At 36.0% G+C, this 26974-nt stretch overlaps 1 long non-coding RNA gene across 2 annotated transcripts in view; it reads left to right on the top strand.

Annotated features, from left to right (window-relative positions):
• The first annotated feature begins 280 nt into the window (after window positions 1-280).
• Window positions 281-26974, top strand: part of LOC119627677 (uncharacterized) — a 153972-nt gene continuing 127278 nt past the window's right edge. Inside the window, exons 1-3 of one of the 2 annotated variants that reach the window (XR_005243880.2) lie at window positions 281-386; window positions 734-860; window positions 17449-18452. This is a non-coding gene — a long non-coding RNA (uncharacterized lncRNA). Of the gene's footprint in view, window positions 387-733; window positions 861-17448; window positions 18453-26974 lie in introns of those variants that run through there. The other variant, XR_012093046.1, reaches the window with a different exon arrangement.

The following is a 26974-nucleotide window of genomic DNA, read 5'->3' on the forward strand; positions in this document are numbered from 1 at the left end:
GGAGAAGGAACTTCGTTTAAGCTCATGTGATTGTTGGCAAAATTCAGTCTTCTTGCAGGTTATCGGACTGAGGGTTATGACTTTTTTACCAGCTGCTAGACAGAGGCCACCCTCGGTTGTCATGTGGCCCTCTCCATATTCTAACTCACGTGATGCTCCGACCTCCCGCCTGGGCGCCCCAGTGGCGCGAACCAGAGTGCGCCTGCGCGCAGGCCACAAGGCGCTTGCAGCTGGGAGAAGCGCGGCCACACTGAGAGTCGCGTGGTGCGGTACCCTGGGAAGCCGCCCCGCCTCTCCAAGACCGCCCTGCCCCGTCCGGCCCCGCCCCCTTCCCGGCGGGAAGCTCTGAGCCACTCTGAACTGCGAACCGCGCAGAGTGGCCAGAGGTGAGTGTCCACAAGGGTCGTGCGTCGCGCAGACCAGGACGGGTCCGCGCTGGGGCGCTGGCTGTCAGTATGCCTTGCAGGGACCAGGGGACAAAATGGCGGCGGGGTGCGCCTCTTTATCTTTCAAAGTAGTTTACACTCTTAAAACTTGAAGTCAGTTTCAGACTTGTTTTTCACATTCTATTTATTTGAAACCGACAAAAAGCAAGAAAACAGATGGAAAATACACCAATGGCAGCTGGTTTCTTAAAAGCCAGCAAGGGAAATAATGTCTGTTAGGAAGACAGCTGTTACAATCTTACATGTCATAATTACATTTAGCATGTCACTTTTGTTGTATTCTACAGGCTAGAACAAAGTCACGAGTCTGACCTAAACTCAAAGGGAGAAGAGTATGCAAGAGCCAAAGCATGAGATGGAAACCATGGGGCCATCTTTGAGTCTGTCTGCTGCAGAAAGATGAACACAAATCCTGTGAGTCTCTAGATTATGTTTTTTCTATATGCTCAAAGATTTAAGGATACGATGATACCTAAACCAAAACAATAGTGTATTATAAACATACCTTTCTTGTTTTAACCTGTCTTACATGTTTGCTTTTCAATATCTCAAAAGTTGTGTTTGTAGACTTCAAATAAGTAATTATCCAATTATAGTTGACTCAGAAAATACAACATTATTTTCCAAAGCAGTGAAAATTGTGCTTTGCGGCTCTCGAGATACTACTTTGAGCAAAAAAAAAAAAAAAAAAAAAAAAGCTTAGAAAAAAATGTGCCTGAGTATCAGGGTGTCTTGTAATTCAATTGAAATTCTTAAAGCTTCTTTCTATTCTAATATTCTTTGTGTAATCCCTGATGAGTATTCTGTGTATATGGTAACACAAACAGGCTTAAATTTGGGACAATTTTAATACTGACTGGTAAGAAATTTATAGAAGAGATGAAAGAGCTGTTCTTACTGTTGCTTGTTCATCTTTTCTACTAAGTCTTATTGAGCAGAATGGTAAGAAAATAACTCCTAATACACATCACATAAGCAATGCATATAGACTACATGTATTGCCATTCATAAAATTTGTCTCTAACAACAACTATGTCAAAGCTACGAATGTTGCATCCCATTTAGTCTTCTGTAATGCTTTTCATTCCTTAATTCACTATTGGCCGTATTCTTGCCTATCTAAGACCAATTACAAAAGATAGTTTACTTTCATTTTTTTCTCCCGTTGCCATAGTTTCACATCAGTTAGGTAGAGCAGCAAGTCCCAAGTGTTCCTATAATTATTTAGCGCAGAATTCTAAGTATCTGAAAATGCAAAATCCTGCAATACTGTCCAATTGTTTGTTTAATCACACATATATGAAAGAATTAAAAAACCTGCAATGGTATCGCTAGCGTGAGTACTCCAAAATAAATTAGGCATGACTGTTGCCATCAAGGGGCATGCAATCTATTTTGAAAAATATATCTATGAAACAATGCCTCATGTTCTAAATGCTGTGAGACTAACAATAACAGAAAAGCAATGGTAAAATTACTAACAACTTTAGTATCAGGAACGGTATATCCTTTTTACATGAATCATCTAGTTTAAAATTAGTCCCATTTCTGTGAGGATGAGTTCATTTTATTTTTTTTATTGTGAGTATTAAAAATTAACACAATTTTAGTGTCTTAAAACAGTATAAATGTATTATTTTACAGTTCTATGGATCCAGGTCTAGCACCGGTTTTAGTGAGCTAAAATTGAGATGTGGCCAGGGCTGTGTTTCTCTCTGGAGGCCCTGGGAGACAACGTCTTTCTCTGCTCATTTAGATTTTTGGCAGAATTCGGTTATATGTGGTTGTAGGACTGAGGTCTTCATTTCCTTGCTTCTAAGAGCTACCCACATTCTATGACTCATGGCCTCTCTCTCCATCTTTAAAGCCACCGAGAGTTGGTCAGGTCCTTGTGTTGCATCTGACATACTCATCTACCTTGTTCTTCTACTTTTAGAAACCCATGTGATTAGATTGGACCAACTTTAGTAGTCAAAGATAATCTAATCTCAGGAAGATTTACTCTTGTCTGCATAGTTCCTTTTGTGGTATAAGGCAATATATTCACAGAAAATTAGGGTGTGGACATCTTTGGTGCCCGCTATCTACCAACACAGCAATCATTGTAGCCATTTAAAAGATGAGAAAAGTCATTTCCAAAGCTACAAAGGACATTATTTAGACCCAGGGTGTATAATCTGTTTCAAGGCAATAATTAGAATCCATAATGTGTAGAGTAGAGACACAGAGGTGGGGTTCTATGTGGTTGGGGTTGCTTATATTCTTCAAAGTTTAGTGATCACCATTTTTTGTTTTTGCAGTAAAAGTCCTAGAAATGGACTGAAGGATATTTTATCCTCAACTAAGGGCACAGGTTTATACATAGGTGGATAAACACTAGTCAGATTTCTCTGTTTATATATTCCCCAAAATCTGTTCTATGGTCCATGCTATCATATTAATATATGTGTGCAATGACCTTTTCACATATTCAGACTCATCCATACCTTACTATCGCATTTAAGTATAATAGCAGGTATTTAACTTTTGTATACAAATGTCCTGAACAAACTGGTCTTTCAATGTTTTTTTCTGTTATCTGTTGACTTGTGCCTTAGATGCTCTTCCTTTTTCCTGCCTTTGCCCTTCCATTTACACCAGCTGAGTTATATGCTTGTCAAGAATTGGTTCTGTTCCCTTCAAAACTGCTTATGCTACCTGTAGTGGTTACGTGTTTTAATTAAATACCAAAAATATGATTAAATGAGTTTAAAGTAGAGAAAGTTTGTGGTTCAATTTAAAATGAAATTAGAAGCTTCCAAGAGACTGTAAAGAGTAGATTTAAAATCTCACCAAATTAGGTGTTTAGGTGATAACTGTAGGAGACCAGAAAAATATTTGGACGAATTTAGCCCTCAGAATGACCCCAAAAATGGCTAATTTTTCACACGGTTTGAAATGATGTAGAACTGGGATTCTAAAAAGATGCGTTATGCATTATTTGGATCTTGAGAAAATTACGGAGAGACAGTATTGGATCACAGTCACAGAAAGACCTTATATATTTTTCCTAACACTGTTGGGGATAAATATATACATTTATGAGTTCGAAGTTAAAATATTAAGATGATATCATTATGGTTCAGGTTAGTTAAATTTTAATTGACATATATAATTTACATACTATAAAATCACCCTTTAAAGTATACAGTTTATTTTTAATATATTTATAAAGCTGTCAACTACTATTAGAAGAGCTACTCCTTGCTCCCTTCCTCCAGCTACTGGCAACCACTAATCTACTTTCTGTCTCAATGGGATTTTATATTCCGGGCATTTCATATAAATTGAATCACATAATATGTAGCCTTTTGTGCCTGGCTTCTTTCACTTAGCATGTTTTCAAGGTTTGTGCACGTTCTTGCATGAATCAGTAGTGCATTCCTCTTTATGGCTGAATAATATTTAATTTATGGTTATAACAAATTTTGTTTATTCATCAGTTGATAGACGTGGAGTTTTTCACTTTTTGGCAATTATGAACAATGCTGTGAGGAATATTCATTTACGAGCTTTTGCATGGACAAATATTTTCAGTTCTCTTGGGGGCATACCTAGGAGTAAAATAGCTGAGTGATACGGCAATTCTATATTTAACTTTCTAAAGCAATATCTGCTTTCCAAAGGAGAATTGCACCATTTTACATTTTCACAAGCTACATATCAGGGATCTGATTTCTCTACATCCTTGCCAACGCTTTTTATTTTCTGCCTTTTAAAATTATAGCCATCTAGGAGAATGTCTAGTGGTGGTATGTCATTGAGGTTTTAACTTGCATTTCACTGATGACTATTGATTTTGAAGATTTTTAAACATTAGTCACATCTATGTCTTCTTTGAAGAAATGTCTATGAAATCCTTTGCTTCTCCTTGTTTTTGTACCTTTTTGGATGTTCTTTTGTATTTTTAATTGACAAATATAGCATATATATTTATTGTGTACCATATGATGTTTTGAAATACATTTACATTGTAGAATGGCTTAAAATGTTCTTAAATGGAATGAGTTGCATTGGGAAAAAATGAGTTGTCAGTTAACAAATTAAGCACATGCTGGATGAGCATATATATGGCCTTTACATATATATAGAGCAAATAATTCATGATTGTCCAACAATGTGTGTGTAAATTGCATAAGCTGTGATATGATGACACACATGTCTTTGCTACAGTTTCTCTTGTCAAACCCTGATTCATTGAAGATATAAATCTCCTTGGAAAAAGTCCTTTGCCCATTTTTAATTATCTCATTTTGTGTGTTATCTTTTCACTGTTTTGATAATATCCTTTAAAATACAAAAGTTTTGAAGTTTATAAAGTTTAATTTGTCTGTTTTTCTTTGGTTGCTTGTACTTTTGCTGTCAAATGTAGGCAAACCATTGCTTAATCCAAAGTCACCAAAATATACAATTATGTTTTTAAGCAGTTTACAGTTTTTACTCTTATATTTAGGATTTGGGTTTTTGATTCACTTGAGTTAATTTTTATAGATGATGATGCAACACAAGCAAGCCTCAACTTTTGGGTTCAGTCCAGAAGGGTTCTTGGCTTTGCACAGGAAAGAATTCAAGGGTGAGCCAGTGCTGTTAGCCATCTCTTAGAACTGTAGGTACTGTTCTTTGTAGAACAGGCCTAACTCATAGGCAGGGTGCCCAGAGTCACCGACTTATAGGCTCTTTTACAAACTGTATTTGTACTCCCTTACATTCGCTTTCAATTACATGGATGGGTGAGTCAATTCAAATTGAGTGGGGAAGTTTATTTATAACTTTCTAGGAAAGGGGTGGTAACTTCTGGGTAGTTGTCTTGGTACTTGTAAACTGTCGTGGCGTTGGTGGGAGTATCCTAGTCCAATGAGCAATGAGGGCAACTAGGGATCACTTTCATCGCCATCTGCTGGTTCCTGCTAATTTCTTCACTTTATCCTGTTTGGGCCAGATTTTGTTTTGGTCAGCAGGGTTGTGACCAGAAAACAAGTCGTGCCAGTCTGTTACCACCATATAAGGTAGAGTTCCAAAATCTTTTTTTTTTTTTTTTGCATGTTGATATCCAATTATCCCAGCCCATTTATAAAACAGATTACTCTTCTCTAGTTGAAGTTTTGACATCTTTGTTGAAAATTAACTGATCATGAATGTATGTCTTTATTTCAGAATTCTCAATTCTGTTCCATGGATCTGTATGTCTGTCCTCATGTTGGTACAAAACAGTCTTGGTTACTGTAGCTGTGTAGTAAGTTTTGAAATTGGAAAGTGTGAGTCCTCTGACCTTGTTCATTTTCAGTACTATTGTGACTATTCAGGGTCCCTTGCATTTCCATTTAAATTTTAAATCACCTTATTTTGCATAAAAGGCAACTGAAATTTTGATAGTGATTCCATAGAATCTGTAGATCATTTTTGAAAATATTTCTGTCTTTAAAAGATTGTCTTCCAGTCTATAAATGTGAGATGTCTTTACATTTATTTATATTTTTGTAAATTTCTTTCAAAAATTTTTGCAGTTTTGAGTATGCTCATCTTACACTTTTTGGTTATTTTTATTCCTAGGTGTGCCATTCATGTTGTGCTAGTGAAAATGGAATTGATTTCTTAAATTCATGTCCAGATTTATTGCTAGTCTGTAGAAATATAACTGATTTTTCTATCTTGATTTTGTATCCTTCAAACATTAGAAACTGAGTTTCTAATAACTCAGTTATGGCCTCTAATTTTTTATAGATTCCTTAGGATTTTCTCTGTGCAAGACCATGTCATGTGCATATAGAGGTAGTTTCATTCTTCCTTTCCAATATGATTACCTTGTTTCTTTTTCTTGCCTAAGTGCCATAACTGGATCCTGTAGTACCGTGTTGAATATAAGGAATGAAAACTGACATTCTTGTCTTGTTCGTGATATTAGGAGGAAAACTTTCAGTCACTAATCACTAAGAATGAAGATAGCATTGAGCTTTTCATAGATGTCCTTTGTCAGGCTCCTTCCTATTGCCAATAGGTTTTCCTTTTTAATTGTGGAAGGGTTTGAAGTTTGTCATATGTTTATTTTCTGTCTACTGGGATGGTCACGTGTTTTTCATCGTATGGTATTTGTTGATTTTTATATGATATGCCAACTATGCATTCCTCAGAGGAATCCCCCTCATCCATTGTGTATAATCCTTCACATGTTACATGTGTACTAGTATTTTGATGAGAATTTTTGCACCAGTGTTCATGAGGGAAATTGGTGCGGTGGTGTGTGTGTGTGTGTGTGTTGTGGGGGGGGGGGGTCTTTGATTTTGTTTTCAGAGTAATACTGGACTCATAGAATGAGTTGTGAAGTGTCTCTCCTCTCTTTCCTCTTCTGTTTTTTTGGAGGAGTCTGTAGAAGATTGTTGTTGATTCTTCTTCAAACATTTGGTAGAATTCACCAGTGAAGCCATCTGGTCCTATACTTTTTCTTATAGGAAGTTTTTCACTATTAATTCAGTCTTTTTTCTTGTTATAGGTCTGTTCCAATTTTCTAATTTTTTTTCCTGTGTCTTTTTTTGAGTCTGTTGTTTCTGTCGTTCTGAGGATTTGACCATTTCATTTAGGTTATCTTAATTTGTTGGTATATGATTGTTTATAGCATTCCTTTATAATACTTCTAATTTCTAAGATAAGTAAAATATAAGTAAAAATACCTCCTCTTTTATTTCTGATTTTAGTAACTTGCATCTTCTATCTTTGTTTCTTTATCAGTCTTACAGGTTGTCAATTTGGTTTGATCTCTTCAAAGAACCTACTTTTGGTTTGGTTATTTGATCTTTTCAAAGAATCTGCTTTTGGTTTTGATTACTTTCCCTACTCTTTTTCATTTATTACCACTGTAATCTTTATTTTTTTCCTTCTGTTTGCTTTGGCTTTAGTTTCCTCTTCTTCCTCTAGTTACTTAAGAAGGTGCAAAGTTAGGTTATTAGTCTGAAAACGTCTTATTTTTTTTAAGAGAAGGTTAGAGCTATAAATTTGCCTTTAAGTACTGTTGTAGGTGCATTTCATGTATTTTAATATGTTGTGTTTTCCTTCACTTATTTCCAAGTCTTTTCAAATTTACCTGGGATTTCTTCTTGACCTATTGGTTATTTAATAGTGTATTATTAATGTCCACATTTTTGTGAGTTTTCCATATTTCATTGTTACTGATTTCTAATATAATTGCATTATGGCCAGAAAACATACTTTGTATGATTTGAATATTTTTAAGTTTATTGGGCTTTGTTTTAAGGACTACCATAGGGCCTAATTTGTAGTCTGTTCTGTTGGGTGGAGTATTTTATAGATGTTAGTTCTAGTTCATTTATAGTGCTGTTCAAATATTGAATTTCCTTCTTGAATTTCTTTCCAGTTTTTTATTTATTGTTTAAAGGGGGATTGATTTTTGCAGCTGCTAAGGTTGACGTGCCTCTCCTTCAAATCTGCAATTTTTCTTTATGTATATTGAGCTCTATTGTTGGATTATTATATATTTTAAATTGTTATATTTTCTAGATGAATTAACCTCTTATTATAAAATCTCCTTTGTATCTAATAACAATATTTTGCCTTATAGTCTATATTGTCTGATATTAGTATAGCCACACCAGTTCTCTTACTATGGTTTACATAGTATATCTCTTTCCATCCTTTTAATTTTAACCTGTTTGTGTCTTTGAATACAAAGTGTACCTTTTGTAGATAGGTTATAGTTGACTTGTGTTTAGTTGACTTGTGTATAGTTGTGTTTAGTTGACTTGTGTATAGTTGACCATTCTTCCAATCTCTACTTTTAATTCGAGTGCTTAGTCCATTATTATGTAATGCATTTACTGATAAGATAGGACTCACATCCGCCATATTTGTGTTTATTTTAGGTACTTCTTACGCATTTTTGAATTCTATTAAATTACTGTCTTTTGTTAGGTACTTCTAGCATATCATTTAATTCATTTGTCATTTCTTTTAATATAATTTTGAGTTTTTTTTAGTGATTGCTCTGAGGATCACAATTAACATTTAACTTATAAAGATCTAGTTGGAATACTATCAACCTAATTTCGATAGTATACAAGGACTTTGCTTCTTAAAGCTCATTCCCTACTCTTTCAGTGTACCATTTTGTCACACAAATTGTATCTTTATATTTTGTATGTCCATCAACATAGACTTATAAATACTGTTTTATACAGTTGAGGAAAAAATTAGTTAATAACAAAAAATACATTTATATTCTCTTTTCTATTTACCTATAAAGTTACTTTTCGCATGCTTTTCTTTCTTTGAATGTAAGTTATTGTCTAGCCTCCTTTCATTTCAGCATGAAAGAATCTCCATAGAATTTCTTGTAGAGAACTTCTGCTAGTGATTTTTATAGTTTTTTTCTTGCCCATTTAAAATAAATGATGTAGTTTTTCATTGACAGGCTTTCCTCCCACTTCTTTATATTACCTTGCCACTCATCTGTTCATCAACCCTGGACATTTGTCATGTAAGGTTTTCCATAGTATAGACTTCACTTGTTATGTACTAATGGTGTGGTTTAAAATGTTCTTTGTCCCCGCTATTTCTTTAAATACTTGGTGCTGGATCTCAGGCTTCAGCAGGCTCATGTTCCGTTCCACTGGAAAGACTGTAGGTGGTATTGTATTCTTTTTTTTTTTTTTTTTTTTTTTTTTTTTTTTTGAGATGGAATCTTGCTAATCGCCCAGGCTGGAGTGCAGTGGCACGAACTCAGCTTACTGCAAGCTCTGCCTCCCGGGTTCACGCCATTTTCCTGTCTCAGCCTCCCAAGTAGATGAGACTACAGGTGCCTGCCACCACACCCGGCTAATTTTTTGTATTTTTAGCAGAGACGGGGTTTCACCATGTTAGGCAGGATGGTCTCGATCTCCTGACCTCGTGATCCGCCTGCCTCGGCCTCCCAAAGTGCTGGGATTACAGGCGTGAGCCACCGCGCCCGGCCGGTATTGTATTCTTTAATCAGGAGGTACGTGTTGTCTAGTTGCCTCACTCTTTGTTATATTAGCAGCAAAATGCTCAATGATTAGATTCATTAGTTATTTTTGAAACATTAGAGCATTTAAGTTCTGTCAGTTCTGTCAGCTTTTTTTCTTTTTTTAAATTATACTTTAAGTTCTAGGGTACATATGCACAACGTGCAGGTTTGTTACATATGTATACTTGTGCCATGTTGGTGTGCTGCACCCATCAACTCATCAGCACCCATCATCTCGTCATTTACATCAGGTATAATTCCCATGCCATCGCTCCCCCGCCCCATCCCCCTAATAGGCTCCGGTGTGTGATGTTCCCCTTCCCAAATGCAAGTGATCTCATTGTTCAGTTCCCACCTATGAGGGAGAACATGCGGTGTTTGGTTTTCTGTTCTTGTGATAGTTTGCTAAAAATGATGGTTTCCAGCTGCATCCATGTTCCTACAAAGGACACAAACTCATCCTTTTTTATGGCTGCATAGTATTCCATGGTGTATATGTGCCACATTTTCTTAATCCAGTGTGTCACTGATGGACATTTGGGTTGATTCCAAGTCTTTGCTATTGTGAATAGTGCTGCAATAAACATACGTGTGCATGTGTCTTTATAGCAGCATGATTTATAATCCTTTGGGTATATACCCTGTAATGGGATGGCTGGGTCAAATGGTATTTCTAGTTCTAGATCCTTGAGGAATCGCCATACTGTTTTCCACAATGGTTGAACTAGTTTACAATCCCACCAACAATGTAAAAGTGTTCCTGTTTCTCCACATCCTCTCCAGCACAAGAACTCAAACAAATTTACAACATAAAAACAAACAATCCCATCAAAAAGTGGGCAAAGGATATGAACAGACATTTCTCAAAAGAAGACATTCATACAGCCAACAGACACATGAAAAAATGCTCGCCATCACTGGCCATCAGAGAAATGCAAATCAAACTACAATGAGATACCATCTCACACCAGTTAGAAGAGTTTTTTTTTCTTTTTAATTTGCTGTGATGTTTTATAAGGAGACACTTTTTATGGGCTACTCTTTTGTTAATTACCTAGAGGTACTTCCTATAGACAAGGCAGGATAAATGCTTGATACTTTCCCTTTATTTACCGTTTTTAATGATATGATTCAGTTTCCTCTTGTCCTCCAAAGAATATTCTTTTTCTTAAATTTGTTTGCTTGATACTATGTTGTTGTTGTTATTTTTTGGTACTCTTTTGGAAACCAGAAATATAAAATTGGACAGAATGAGAGTCCATGCCTTTGAAACCCCCAACCTATTTTCAGATTAAGCCATGTTTTGAAGCGATTTAGGAAAAATCACATAAAAATGGGATCTTCCCTTTGATTGTATAAAAACTTTGACCCTCCTGTACACATCTCCGGAATTCAGAAGTACTGAACAATTCCATTAATCAACAGCATTTGTAATCACTAGAAAGGAATGAGGTCATAGAACTTAGAATAGAGATAGGACAGACAATAAGCCAAAAAATTCATTTATAAATACACAAATATCCAAATATTATAGATGTTTTGAATACATAAAATGTAGTGCAATGAGTAAATCTAATAAAGAACAACTTATTGAAACAGAATGGTGATTTGAAAAATTCAATTTTTAAATTGGGTCTGGAAGAATGAGTGGAAGTCAGCCCAAGCAAAGACAAGGGAAACAACTTTCAGGCCCCGAGGGCAACACATGTGGAGGGAGTTGAGGCATGAAATAACTTGGTGTAATTTAGGCAAAGACAGGAGGCTTCCCCTAAGAATGTCACTTAACTTGACCTGGGAACTGCCAGGTACAGCTTGAGATGCAATAATAACATTGTTTCTTCCCAGTTTACAAATTAATTTTTTTCTAAACATGAACTTACTACTAATCAATGGGAGTAAAGAAAATAACTGGTGTTAACCTTTTGTTGTTTGTTTGTTTGTTTTCAGAGATAGGGTCTCACTCTGTTGCCTAGGCTGGTTTTAAACTCCTGGGCTCAAGCAATCCTCCCGTCTCAGCCTCCCAAATGTTGGGATTATAGATGTGAGCCTGTATCTGTTTCAACTGCATCTATTTCTATGTAATTTTGTGTATGATATGAGATAAGAAACAAAGTTCTTCTATTTTTCATTTGGACATCTAATTGTTTTCATTGGATTTGTTGAAAAGAAAACCTTTTCCCTATTGAATTATCTTGGCAGCTCTGTTGAAAATCGGTTATTATACCCATGGGCATATTTCTAGACACTTTCTTTTCTTTCTTCCTTTATTTATTTATTTGAGACGAGGTCTCACTCTGTTGCCCAGTCTGGAGCGCAGTGGTGCAGTCTCGGCTCACTGCAACCTTTCCCAGGCAACAAATTCTTACTGTTTTGTCAAGCTGCCCTACCTAGTATTAGATTTACAACAAGTTTCCAAATCTCCAAGTACAAAAACATTTGTTTGACTACCAGAGAGTCAAAGTTTTCCTCAGATTCTTTGAAATCAGAGGAAATCATTTTCTGAAATATTTCCAGTAACTGATAAGTGTGGACATGTTCATGCACTGAAGGCAAGGTCTCTTTTACTCCTGGAGTTTCTAGGGTGGAAGAAAGAATGGTTTACTCCATTCAGTGCCTCAGATACAGTGTCCACTACCCTTTCTATTGCAGTTTTTAAACCAAATCAATTGATTAATTTACATAAAGTAAAATTCATCAATTTTAAATATACTGTTAGATGAATTTTGACAAATACATACACCCTTGAAGCCATTATCATGATCAAAATGTGGAACATGTCTGTCACCCCCAAATGTTCCATTATGCCTTTTCAAAGTCACCACCCTCGACTCCAGGCAAGCACTGGTCTTGCTGTCACTACAGGTTAGTTTATCTTATTCTAGATTTTTATATAGATAGAACTATAAGCTATCTATCGACTTTTAGTGTAGGTTTTCTTTTTTTCCAGCAGAATGTTTTTGAGATTGGTTCATGTTCTCATGTATCCGTAGTCCATTCTTTATTGCTAAGTAAAAATATGTTCTATTGTTTTGATATACTAGTATTTATTTATTCGCCATTTGGTCAACTTTTGGAGTATTTCTGATTTTGGTCTATTAATACATAAAGGTGCTGTAGACGATTATGTGGAAATCCTTGTGTGGACATAAGTTTTCATTTTTTCCTGGGTAGATTTCTAGAGGTAAAACTGATGAGGCATTTATACATATAGTAAACATATGTATAAGAAACTGCCAGTCTGTTTTTCAGAGTAGTTCTCCAATTTTGCATCCCCATAAAACATGTAGAAGATTTCCCTTTGCTCTGCGTGCTTCTGAACACTCGAAATTGCCAGACTTCTGAGTTTCAGGTATCTTAGAGAAATCTCATTATGCTAATATGCATTTTCTTGATGATTACAGATATTGATCATATTCATGTGTATTGGTCATTTATAAATCTTCTTTTGTAAATTATTTGATCAAACAAGTTGCACATTTTAAAGTTAGGTAGTTTGCTTTGTTATTGAGTTACAGTCGTCAGGATTATTAATCTATTCTTGATGTGCCCAATTATGTAATGCATCATCTATTCTTGATATGAAATCTAATGATATATAAATCTACTTTATAATGTAATTTATAATCTATTCTTGATATACCCAATTATGTAATTTTTACTGTCTTATTGAAGTTTAGACATACAATTTTGATAAAATCTAATTTTTTATTTTGTAATTCATTTACTTATTTACGCTTTTCAAATATCAGATTTTAAAAATGATTTGTGTTCTATTTAGAAATCATTGCATTCATGAATGTTGTGAGGATATTGTATAATCTTTTCTAGAAGTTATATTTATAATTTACCTTTCAGTGTTTCAACTGCATCTATTTTTATGTAATTTTGTGTATGATATGAGATAAGAAACAAAGTTCTTCTATTTTTCATTTGGACATCTAATTGTTTTCATTGGATTTGTTGAAAAGAAAACCTTTTCCCTATTGAATTATCTTGGCAGCTCTGTTGAAAATCGGTTATTATACCCATGGGCGTATTTCTAGTCACTTTCTTTTCTTTCTTCCTTTGTTTATTTATTTGAGACGGAGTCGCACTCTGTCGCCCCGTCTGGAGTGCAGTGGTGCAGTGTTGGCTCACTGCAACCTCCCCATCACAGGTTCCAACGATTCTCCTGCCTCGGCCTTCCGAGTAGCTGGGACTACAGGTGCATGCCACCGCACCCAGCTAATTTATGTATTTTTTGTAAAGGTAGGGTTTCGCCGTGTTGGCCTGCTGTTCTCGAACTCCTGACCTCGGGTTATCCACCCTCTTCAGCCTCCCAAAGTGCTGGGATTACAGATGTGAGCCACCATGCCCGGCCTAGACGCTCTATTTTCTTTCATTGATCTATTTTTACACTTTTTTTACACCAATGCTACACCATTTTGATTACTGTAGCTATAAATATACATTTGAAATCAGATAGTGTAAGTCCCTCCACCTTGTTCTTATTGTACACAGTGTTTTTGCGTCTTCTGGGTCTTTTGAATGGCCATATAAATTTTAGAATTAGCTCATCCATTTCTATTAAAAAGTTTGTAGGATCTTTGCATGGGATTGCCTTGAATGTTTGGTTTAAAGAGAACTGAGATTGGTTTAAAGAGAACTGAGGTCTTCACAATACTTAGCCTGCTGATTCTCAAGAACATTGTATCTCTCCATTTACTTTCATCTTTTTTCATTTCTCTATGCAGTGTGCTTTTTCCATTTATCATAAGACAGTTCTTATATCAATTTTAAATCTGTTCCTATTATTTTAAGTTTTTGGATGCTACAATAAACCATTCTTTTTAAATTTGAATTTACAATTCTTATAAGAATATATGTATTTCGTTGTGTTACATTATTAGCTTCCCATGTTAGTTCTAGCAGCAGCTTTTAAAATAGCTTCCTTAGCATTTTCTCTATACACAATCATGTCTTCTGTCTTCATTTCTGTCTTACTTTCTAATGATTAAACCCATAACCTATTTTGCCTTTAAGTTTTTATTGGAACTTAAAAGTTCTTTCAGAAAAGGCAATTTGAAGACAGGCAACCATCTGTAGATAGTTACTTTCTTTCCATTCTCTGTGTTCTTTTTCTTCTTCTTGCCTTATTGTACTGGTTACACTTCCAGTGCAATGTTGAATACAGGTTATAAAAGAGAAATTCTTGCCCTGTTACTGATCTTAAGGAAAATCCAGAGTCTTTCATTTCTGGGAATGCTGTTATCTGTAAATTCTTCACAGGTGCCCTTTAAAATTCTGAAAAGATTCTTCATTTCTATGTATATGAGGGATTGGTCTGTACTCTATTAAAATATCATATTTTTTGGCTTGTTTTGGTATAATGCTGGCATTATAAAATGTGTTGATAAGTGGAAGAGAAAAATACACAACAGAAATTATTGTTAAGTAGAACAGATAGTGTTTAGTTTATACAGAATTTCAATATGGAACGTTTCTAGATGGGGGAAGAAAAAGCACAAAGTTTATTTTAATAGTACAATCAGATTTCTTCACGTAGAGAAACCAAGATTCAATACAGACATAGATATATAAGTATATACAAATATATTTAATTAAATATACACATTTAATTAAACCAGGAATTGTAAATGATGCTGAAAGTATCAATGTAGTTATAATAGGGTGAATTAATCTGAAAAATCTTTCTAAACAGAATTCTCAGGATGAGCTTTGGAATACATAAGCTTTGTAATAATTCTCCTAATTGTAATGTTCCCAACACCCTTCCCTGAATTTGAAAGAAGAAAATTTCTTACTTATACTCAGGTTTGTTTTTAGTCAGTGATTTATTATGGGGACAGTCTCATATTCTATTATCTGTTTTACTTTCTCATGATGAGACCCAAAACCTCTTTGCTATGAGAATCTTATTACAAATTTTAAATCCCTTGAAAACAGCCAATCCCCCAAAATCCAGTTGCTTCTCTTTTCTGTAATTCCTTGAGTTTTTTTGTTGTTATCTTGAAAAATATTTAGGGATACTCCAGAAGATGTTATACATTATCTCATGGTCAAATGATGGACCATTATAGGTATTACTATTGATATGGGAAAGGTTCCCTTGTCCCCCTGGCAGGACATGCGATGGGAGTGTGGCTCTCTTCTTCAGTGCCCCGCTACTCAAACCCCTAGGGGAGCACACAGACGGGCAGACTGTGGGGCTCCAAACCCACAGCAATGTATAGGGGAGATTGTTTATAGCTCCTGAAGCCCCAGTGGGCACATGTTACAGGGTGCTTTCTTAGTTTGCATCTACAGACAGGTTGTGTTAACCAGCTCAGTTAGACCCCATTTCTTATCACAAGGACAAAGGGATTTCTGTATCTCGGGGTTTCTTGCCTTGATGTATCGGAAGAATCAGATCCGTGGGCTTGGAGTATGAGTGCAAGGTTTCACTGAGTAGAAGTGGCTTTTAGCAGATGGGAGAGCCAGAAAGGAGATGGTTTTCCCCTAGAGTCACTGCTGAGCAATCCTCCAACTTCCCCAGCCAGCCAATTGTGTCTTCTTTCTCCCATGTGTTCCTCACAACATCCAGACATTTCTGCCCGCTAGGGTCTTGGGTTTTTATAGGCCCAGGGCGGGGGGTGTGGCAGACCAGGGTGGTCTTGGGAAATGCAACATTTGGGCAGGAAATGCCTGCCCTCACCTAAGTCCCTGGGGGTGGAGCCCTAGCTAGGGACCCACCCTTCTCTACCCAGCACTTGCCTTCCCCACCTTCCATATAATTTAAAGGGACCACACTCTCCTTCCTGGCACTCCTGTATCACTAAGTTAATTCAGAAATAATCCAATAAAGTTTTACTTTTATGCCAGTTATCTTAAAACTTTACTTCATATTGCCACAAGCCAATTTCTTGAGTCCGTGTGTGTGTGTGCATCAAACAGAAAATGTTGTCTCATCTGTAAAGCTTGACCCAATGACACTTTTGAAATAGGTAATATTTGACAGCTCTTTTCTTCAAAATACAGCCTCACTTGATTACACTGTATCTTGGGTTTTAGCTTTTCTTTAGTCAATCTCTTCCTTCAACTAGGAAACTCCATATTGATGTTTTTCACCTCAAATGGATTCATTGATTTCGTTAAGAAGTTCTAAATTTCGCCATATGTATAACTGAAATGGATGTCTCTTCAAGACAAATGGATGTGTATTTTACTGATTCTTTCAGTTGATTAAGTGACTTTGTGTTTATTACATTATTATATACAAATGGTCATTGTAAAAGGAAGCACAAAGTGTAAAAATTGAGTCTTTTCTTATATTCACCCTGATCCCACTAGTCAGATGTAACAGTAACAACTTGATTTGAGTCCTTCCAGATATATAGTGCTAGAAAAATAGATGATAGATAAATAAATAGAATAAATGGAAAGTTGTATGAGATAATTTATTAAATTGTTTTACTCTTGTCTCCCACTATGGAATTTTAATACCACAGATATCTATTTATCTATGTGTGTATTGATGCATATCTATTGTTTTGGACATAAAAAGAGTAAGTTTTTTTTTCCCCAGGAACCATTTTTTTCTTGCTTGGGTAAGATGTTGCCCCTACAGAGAACATATGATTTAGATTATTGTGTTATTAAAGCTCTAATTTGTAAAAGAAGAGATGTAAGAGTTTCACAATTCGGAATATGACTTCATATGAAAGAAATTTATGAAAAGGAATCCAAAATAGAAGTTTTTAATAACAATAATGAATATCATATAATAAAAAGACCACCTTTGATGTTTATTAATTTGGATATCATGATTATTTGCTTAAATTAGCCAGTTCCTGTCTAACATGTTCTGTTTCATAGAATAGTTATGATGTGAACATTGTAAGATCCTTGTATGATTTAACTAAATGATCCAGGTGGCGTTCGAGATGGAGAACACTTTTTTTAAAATAACTTTTGACTTTTCTCTTTTGTCAGTGTGCAGAAAAGTCTGACACTAAAAGAGCCAACCTGACACTACTATCCTTAGAAAAGCCTGCATACAAGGTTGGCTGTCATCTGGGAATGAAGGTGATCAAGAGTTCTCTCCACTGACATAAACTTCCTTTAAATAATAAGGATGACTCATTGTGACTAGACTATGCAAATGATGTGGTGTGTGTTAAACATCTACTTTCCTTCTGGGAGTCTGGAATTTTGGTATATGATAAGCAGTGGGTACCTGCAAGACCAGCCTCAAATAAAAACCCTGGGCACTGAGTCTCTAAAAAGCCTCCCAGTAGACAATATTTCACACGTGTTGTCACAACTCACTGCTGGAGGAATTATGCACACCGTGTGACTCTATTGGAAAAAGACTCTTGGAATCTTACACCTGATTCTTACTGACTTCTCCCCATAATCCTTTTTTTCCTTGTCGATTATGCTTTGTATTCTTTCCGTGTAATAAACCTTGGCCATGAATCTTGTGAATTCTTCTAATGGTCATTGAACTGGGCGCTGGTCTTGAAGACCCTTGACACAGTTAACCTGTTTGGGATTCCTACTAGAGTGTCGATATGAGCTGAATTGTGTTTCCCCAAGAAGATGTGTTTAAGTCCTAGCCCCCAGTATCTGTGACTGTGACCTTATTTGGAAATCGGGTCTTTTCAGATGTGATCAACTTAAGATAGGGTCATACTGAATTAAAGTGGTTCTTCATCTAATGTGACTGGAATCCTTATAAGATCAGAAGAGAGAGAGAGACAGACACAGAGGGAAGAAGGCCATATGAAGATGGAAGCAAAAGTTGGAGATATACTGCCATAAATCAAGAAGCACCTGGGGCATGTAGACGCTGGAAGAGGAAAGAAAGAATCCCCTGAGCCCTAAAGGCTGCAGAGGGAGCATGACCCTTTGAAAACCTTGATTTGGGACTTCTCGTCTCCAGAATAGTGACAGAATAAATTATATTCTGTATATTTTATATCGTTATGTATTAATTACATATATAATGTGTAATATATAGTCTACAATATAATTATATAATAAGGGGTTACATTCAGCCTGTTTAATATATATAATTATATATTATTATATAATATATAGCAATATACTATATACTATATATAATTACATAATATACTATATATAATTATATAATATATAGTATAATTATAGAATATATAATATTATATATTATATTATATGGTCATAATATATAAATATATCATATAGTATATATAGTATATATTTATATATAACGTATGACATATATCGTATGTTATATAAATGTATAGCATATGTTATATATGTTATATAAAATATATAATACATTACATATTATATTATACAGTATATATTATACATAGTATATATTATATGCTGTATAATTACGTATTATATGTGTATGCATACTGTCTTTGAAATCCCATATGCATTTTATGCATATGACAGTTCTCATTTAGACTTGCCACCCTTCAAATGCTCAACAGTCACATGTAGCTTGCAGCTACCTTATTGGACTGCACACTTCTACTGACATCTTGTCAGTAGGACCAATGTATGTTAAATACATCTGATTTTATTATTATTAAAACATCCCCTGAGTAAAGGCAGATGCTGTTTCCCAGAGTTGCTGGCAAGCTTGATGTTTGATGAGTCTAGTAATGCACAGTATCTGTTCTCAGGTTGCTTCATCAGCCATAGCCTGTCTCCTGAAAGATAGCTCCCTCTAATGTCTCTACTTAGTGAGTGGATTTCAGGATGATGTAAATGCCCTTTCAGCCTTTTTCCTTCTCCCACTAAGGATTTAGCATATGCAGGACAGGTAACTGCTGAATTTCCGAAACAGCCTTGTGAAATCCAGTCAGTACATTTAGCAACTATTTTGTATGGCCAGGGGAGAATTTAAAGGCTTAGACAATTCAGCAGCTACAGCAGGGAGATCCTTGGGCTGTGGATCAGGATGGGCTGGAAAGGGTAGGGAGGGTTACTATTGGCTCCAAATGCAAGGGAGAGATCTATTCATAAATGCTGTGAACTTTGGAACCCCCAGCCAAAGTGTACTCTTGAGCACCATTTTCATTTAACAGTGTGCTCCGTTGAGGTGTTTCCTCAATTTGAGTGTTTCTCAGACATCACCCAAGTCATGATGGGTGTTTCTGGTTTCAGGATTGCCGGGTCTCTTGATGTAGGACCAATTTCTGCCAATGCCTAACAACAAGCTCACAATTATGTTTCTAAAGGGCTGAATTAAGCAGCTGCATCAGACTGCTTTCAAGTCCAAAATCTCTGCCGTCTCCACTGAGCAGCAATATTGATTTCTGCCAAAAGCCCTAGTCTGTGTGTGTTCCAGTTGTTGACACTTCTACAATCATTTGTGCATTCGGGTCATAAGGCTCAAGAGACACTGCCTGATTGACAGCCCTTTATAAATCTTTTATTTGCTTGTTTCTGTCAGGGCACAATTCAATCTCAGATTTCTTTCTAGTGACTTTGTGGAAAAGACTAACAATATCCCAGAGTGGAAGATGTGATTATGCCGTAACTCAAACAGATTCTCCAGTCTCTGGACTGTTTAGTAACAAGGTCAAGACAGATTCTAAATTATTTCTTATGATAGGAGGAAAGCCTCTTCTGATCTGGCTCATGTTCTTTTCTAAATTTTTAGGACTGGGGCAGGTCTTGAACTGTACGGGGGTTTATCTGCCGTGCTTTATTGACAGATGGGTGACACAGTCTCTAAAGTATACTTCGCTTTTTCCTCTGAGGAGGCAATTAAGATATCATTGATGTTATCAACTCACTCCTACTGGTTATCAAGATCAAGCGCAGCTACCCTAGATTGTGATAGTGTACTGGTTAACTTCAATGTCTTTTTGCAAGCCCTGTTAATATGTGGAGGCAGTGTCCTTGACTGACTTCTGAAATAGGTGTAGAAAAGAAAGCATGAGCTAAGATCTATACTGAATGGTCTCCTTTGATCCATTTCCACTTGGTGTACTTGTATTGGTTTTGCTTTCTGTTTTTTTGAGTTATGTCTACAGCATATCCAAGGCTATATTGTATCTACCTAGACAAACTCCCAGTGGCCCACTATCAGTATGTGTAGCTAACTGCTTTACCTTTTTGGTGTGTAAGGGCTATTAAAAGAGAATTAATGGGTTTACTGATTTTTTAAAGGTTGAGTAGTATTCTGTTGTGTATACATACTATGTATTCTTTATTCATCTATTGATGGATACTTGGGTTGATTCTATGTCTTGGCTATGGTGAATTATACTGCAATTAACCTGGGAGTGCAGCTATCTCTTTGCCATATTCACTTTACTTCCTTTGGGAATATACCAAAAAGTGGAATTGCTGAAACTACCATATGGTAGTTCTAATTAGAGTTTTTTGAGGAACCTCTACATTGTTCTCTATAGTGGCTATACTTACATTTAAACATACATTAAAATTCCACATTGTATACCATAAATATAAATAATTTTCATTTATCAATTAAGGAAAATAATTAATGGAGATCAATATCCCTATTTCTATCATTAATGCTAATTAAGGCATTAATGCTCTCTTTTTCTCCTGGAACTCTGTATTATTTAATTTTTTCTAGAGAGGAAGTCTTAGGCAACTGAAAAGATTCTCGTTTATCATTTCAGGTGACACCAGGTGGAGGGTGACTATGGAACATGGAACACATTCAGTGTAATAATGTAGGGGCAGAGTCCTCCATTCTCACATGACACCCATCCCTGTTATATACTTAGGTGACGGAGGTGAAATGAGAGAATACTTTCTCCAGTCGTATTTTCCAAATTAGAGTTTAACTATTATGTTGTTCTTGTCTACCACAGCATCTCAGCATTCTCCAAGTTTTACCTTTAGGCCTCTTAGACTGTCCTCCCAGCCCCTATGTGGATTTCAGTAGACTGATTGCCAGGAGTTAATAATTCCACATATTTTAGTTATTGCCCTCAAGCCATTCCATCCACATCACTTTCTAGTTCTTTGGATTCCCTCACTGAGGGGTGGTGGGCAGATCCCAAACCCTTATTTAATTTACATAAAAAAGAAATATGGCTTTAACTGAGGGATTACATTCAGCCTGTTTAAGTATTTTCCATTCCAAATCATAATCCTTATGATTGGATTTGTACTTATCCATGCTAAGTTATATGCAGTGACTTTGAGGGGGCTTCTTAAGGTATGCATGTCATAGCCAACAATGAAGTTGGATTTTTACCTCTCAAGCCTCAAGATTAGGCCGCCAAAACCCTACTAAAAATCCTCTCAATTCCCCCTTTTTCATCCCGTTTTTCAGCAGCAGTGGAACAATTCCAGCAGAGTAGGTCAAGCATCACTACTTTCTTTCTTCTTTATAATTTCCCTCTTTAGTCTCACCTTTCTTTTGGGAAGGGTGTACATTCCTGCTACCAGTTAATCCCATACATAATAACTGAGGTTACTGTCTCTTGAGTACTTCTTGACCACTAGCTAAAAATATGATACATGAAAAGTATGAATTTAGGGATCCCCCTAATCATAGCATCTATCATGGTTTGGGTCAGTGGTATCAAATGAGTATCCATTGTCTCGATTGTATTTATGATTTCAGGGATGCATACATATGCCAAAACTTAAATATATGCAATTTGTTATATGTCAATTATATCTCAATTAAAGCTGTCAAAAACTATAGATGTATTACCCCAATTGCCATTTAACCAATCTAAAGTTGCCTCCACCTTTATCATTTCTACTGTTTCAGAACCACCAAGCTTGTGCATAATTATCAATGGATAAGAGACAGAAGAAGCAATATACACAACATCTGGGAGGCTTCTAATCCACAGATACGGCTTCCTAAGCTTCCTTTTCTATGCCAGACATATTTTGGTGTTGGAGTATGTCAAGCACATGGGACACATTAGCCATGAAGGCTGCTGAGTTCTGGAGTTCCACTAGACATATGGCTTTGCTCCGGTTATATGTATAACTTGTGTGCTTCAGCCCGGCTTCCCATGATTTGCAGGATAATTTAATATAAGCAGTCTAAATGGACCAGGACGTAATGCTGAAATCATTTCTAGATCAGTAGTCAGCATATAGCCAACCCTTTCGGGACCCTCATTTGTCTTCTATGTTAGTGTATTCCATGAGTCGATATTTGCAAAGAATTCTGGTCAGTGTCAAAACTTCTTCAGAGATCCCTGAAGAGGGAGGAATAAATTACAGCCCCATGGTTACTCTTTCATATAATATCTAAAAGGCCATTATGTGAAAAGATTGTCTCTGAAATCTAATTCTTGCCTCAGCCAGGTCAATTTAGGAAAACTGCACTGGCAGCAGCCAGCTCTGTAATGCTGCCCAAGCAGATAAAAGCTTGTAGATTTGAGTAAGGCCCAGACCGCGCTTGCTGCCTCTATGGAAACAGATGTTTTCCTGTGTGAAAACAGCCACTTGCCTATGGACAAAGCTTTTTATAAGCTGGTTGTGGACACAGATGTCTTCAATTTTTTTTCCCTATAATGGTACTGCAGCGGACAGCTTCTGAGATGGCCCCTAGCAATCCTGGCTTCACATCTAGGCCTTTATCCCTTCCCTGTGAATGGGTGCTGGCTGAGTAGTTTGTTTCAAACCAGCAGAATATGGCAAAAGTGATGAGTTGTCACTCCCATGATTAGGTTACATGATGTAGTTGAGTGGATGTATTCCTTTGCTGGCTTTGATGAGGCAAGTTGTTTTATCAAGAAGGTCCACGTGGCAAGGAACTGAGGGCAACCTCCGACCAACAGCCAGCTAGAAAATGAACCCTCAACCCAACAGCTCATGGGAACTGGATCCTGCCAGTGATCATACAAGTGGGCTTGGCAGTTGATCCTTTCCCAGTCAAAACTTCAGACAAGAACACAGCCCTGGCTGACAACTTAATTACAGCCTCATGAGAAATTCTAAAGGAGAGAGCCCAGGTAACACTCATACAAACTGTCTCATAGGCCAGATACAGTGGTTAACATCTGTAATCCTAGCACTCTGGGAGGCCAAGGCAGAAGGATTGCTTAAGACCAGGAGGTAGGGGGGAAGGAGTGGCTTTGGGTATAAGTGCAATTTAGGCTGAATCCTAGAAGAAACTTAAAGTTCCTTTGGAAGATTTGAGGTTTATAATTAAAAGAGATTCCATAGGCTTGGCAATTAAAAAATACCAGATGTTGCATTGTGAGCAGGAAGGTATCAATTCAGCACCTCTACCCCCCAGAAAGAAAAGAAATTCAGGGAGGGAGCAAAGAAACATTCCTAAAATGAATTAGAGCTAGAGGCCATTATCCTAAGTGAATTAATGCAAGAACAAAAAACCAATACTGCATGCTCTCATTTATAAGTGGGAGCTTAACACTGAGCACATGTGGACATAAACATGGGAATTACAGATACTATGGAATGCTAGAGTCAGGAGGGAGGGAGAGAGCATGGGTTGAAAAACTACCAATTGGGTGCTGTGCCCACTACCTGGGTGCCATATGCCCATGTAAAAAAACTGCCTATATATGCCCTGTATCTAAAATAAAATAAAATAAATAAAAAGCTGAAAATTTTAAAAATATGTATATATACACACACATATGTGTACATATACATATAAGTATATATGTATATATGTATTTGTATATATACATAAATATATACACATACACACGCACACACGTCCAAGAGACAAAGATAATTGGGAAAAATATAACTATATTTTGGCATACTTTATGGTTCTATATTTTATATTTTATCAGTTTTTTAAGGAATCACACAATAGCAATCTCTGGAAAAACAAATCCCTCAGAAGCAAAAGAATACTATTTAAATTACTATTCTCATTGCGAAGTATAGAGATAGTGAGACATTCAGATCATTACATTCACCTTCTAATGTTAGATTATTTTTGTATTTAAACTTTGAAGTTCACTGAGCTTTTACGTTTTAAAGACATTAAAATATGAAATTACTTATGTTTTAGTTTGAATAATTTTCTTTAACTAACTATATACTTCTCTGGAATATTTTGAAGACTATCTAGTTAGCAGGAAAAAGCTAATTTTCTCTACTTTTTACTGCTTCTCATATTCTGGTGGAAATTACCAAAACAATTCAAAATGTGTTCAGGATATATGTAAACTTACCTCGGTAATTTTTAGGATTTTCTGCTATATTTAGCAGAGATTGGATCATTTTGAACTGAGATTATAAGGATAACCCAGCAAATCTCCCTTTTTTGGTGAAACCATGTCAAGTCATTCGGTTGGGTATCGTTTGAGACTGTTCTCTAAGATATTTAATGAAAAAAATGGAAATCAATAGCTTAGAGGTTGGGGCAAACTGAGCCAAATAACAAACATTTCATTTGGAATCCTGTTTGTCATTAAATATCAAAAAAATTCGAAACAGGAATGTCCCAGGAACATAGTAGGTGCTCAACAAATTGATTAAGTGTGTGTGTGTGTGTGTGTGTGTGTGTGTGTGTGAAAAACTAAGGGTTTGCCTACTAGTCTTCCATGGGCAGGAAGAAGGCTTTGTACATGACCTGTGGCTTTTTCAGGGTTTTCACCTGACAAATACTGCAATTCTGCTTATGCCTAGTTGGTAAAATCTACTTACAAATGTTTAAATAGAACACCTGCACTCCCATAATTACCAGTGGATTTAATTCGTTGAAACTTACCAGATTCTAGTGGTGTGAAAAAGTACATTACCTTTGAAATGATTTAATCTGTCTGTTTTTCTGGTTGCCTTAAATTCTATCCATTTATTAATCCAGTGGAGGAGTGAGTCATGAACCCGGCATTCTGATACAACCGTGGGATACCCTTTTCTCCAAAACACAATTTTCCATCATTGTCACTGAAATTTTGAGAGGCATATTACCATACAGCACGATAAACACTGTGAGACTTAGGATAAGGTATTGTTGAGAAAGTTAAATGCTTTACCTGAGATGTTTTTAATGATGCCCATGGAAGGGAAGGTTTTCTGAGCAGATGTAACTATAATTTTGTTGCCTCTGAGCATCGTCTTAGCATCGTTAAGACACTACCATGCTGGAGGGAGGGTGTGCTGCCTTCACTGCACAGACTGAAGGAGAAAATGAAACCAATTCAGCTGACCTTTTTGGTAATTTTGTGTGGACCAAGTTTTGTGTTGTATTCTGTATGTTTGTTTGCTTCTTTTACCTGATCTTTACTACTTAAGTTTTATTATTTTAAAAAGTAATAGTTCTTATTCTCATTAAACTCATTATACTCTTATTACACAGTTAATATCATACTCAAAATATTTTTATTATTTTTCAATTTATACAAATTTATGAGGAACATATAAAATTTTGTTACATGTATATAATGTGTAGTGATGAAGTTAAGGTATTTAGTGTGTCTATTACCTGAGTAAAATAAATTTTTCTTAACTTTAGTCACCCTACTCCATATATTTTGAAAGTTGCTGGAAATCATTTTTGGAAGAAACTAGGATAAATTATTCAATATTTAAATACCAGGGAAAATATATAAAATATGCTCAATACTTTTAAAATATCTGCATTTAGGGCAAAGGACATGAACAGACACTTCTCAAAAGAAGACATACATGTGGCCAAAAAGCATATGAAAAAAGGCTCAACAACACTAATCATTGGAGAAACCCAAATGTAAATGACAGTGAGATACCATCTCACACCAGTCTGAATGGCGATTATTAAAATGTGAAGAAACAACAAATGTTGGCAAGGTTGTGGAGAAATGGGAACACTTATACACTGTTGGTGGGAATGCAAACTAGTTCAGCGCTGTGTAAAGTAGTTGGAGACTTCTCAAAGAACTTAAAACAGAACTACCATTTGACCCAACCATCCCACTACTAGGTGTATATATCCAAAGGAAACTAACTTACTCCGTCAAAAAGACACACGCACCCATATGTTCATTGCAGTGCTGTTCACAATAACAAAGACATGGAATCAACCTAACTGCCCATCAACAATGGATTGATTAAAGAAAATGTGCTACATATACCTCACTGAATACTGTGCAGCCAAAAATGAATGGAATCATGTCCTTTGCAGCAACATGAATGGAGCTGGAGGTGATTATCTTAAGTAACCTAGCACAAGAGCAGAAAACCAAATACCACATATTCTCACATATAAATGGGAGCTAAACATTGAATACACATGAAATAAAGATGCGAACAACAGACACTGTGTATCAGTAGATGGGGAAGGGAGGGTGGGCTGAAGAGCTGCCTGTTGGGCACTGTGCCTCCTGCCTCTGTGATAGAATCATTAGTACCCCCAGCCTCAGCGTCACTCAATTTACCCATGTAACAAACCTGCACATGTAGCCTTTAATCAATAGTAGAAGTTGAAATTTAAAATTAAAAATAAAATACTAATAAAAGGATTTAAAATATTAAAATATATTTATTTTTAGTGATAATATATGAATGCATTATAGCATATGACTATCTTATAATTAATTTA

Source organism: Chlorocebus sabaeus, chromosome 5 (assembly GCF_047675955.1).
Source record: "Chlorocebus sabaeus isolate Y175 chromosome 5, mChlSab1.0.hap1, whole genome shotgun sequence".
Taxonomy (NCBI): domain Eukaryota; kingdom Metazoa; phylum Chordata; class Mammalia; order Primates; family Cercopithecidae; genus Chlorocebus; species Chlorocebus sabaeus.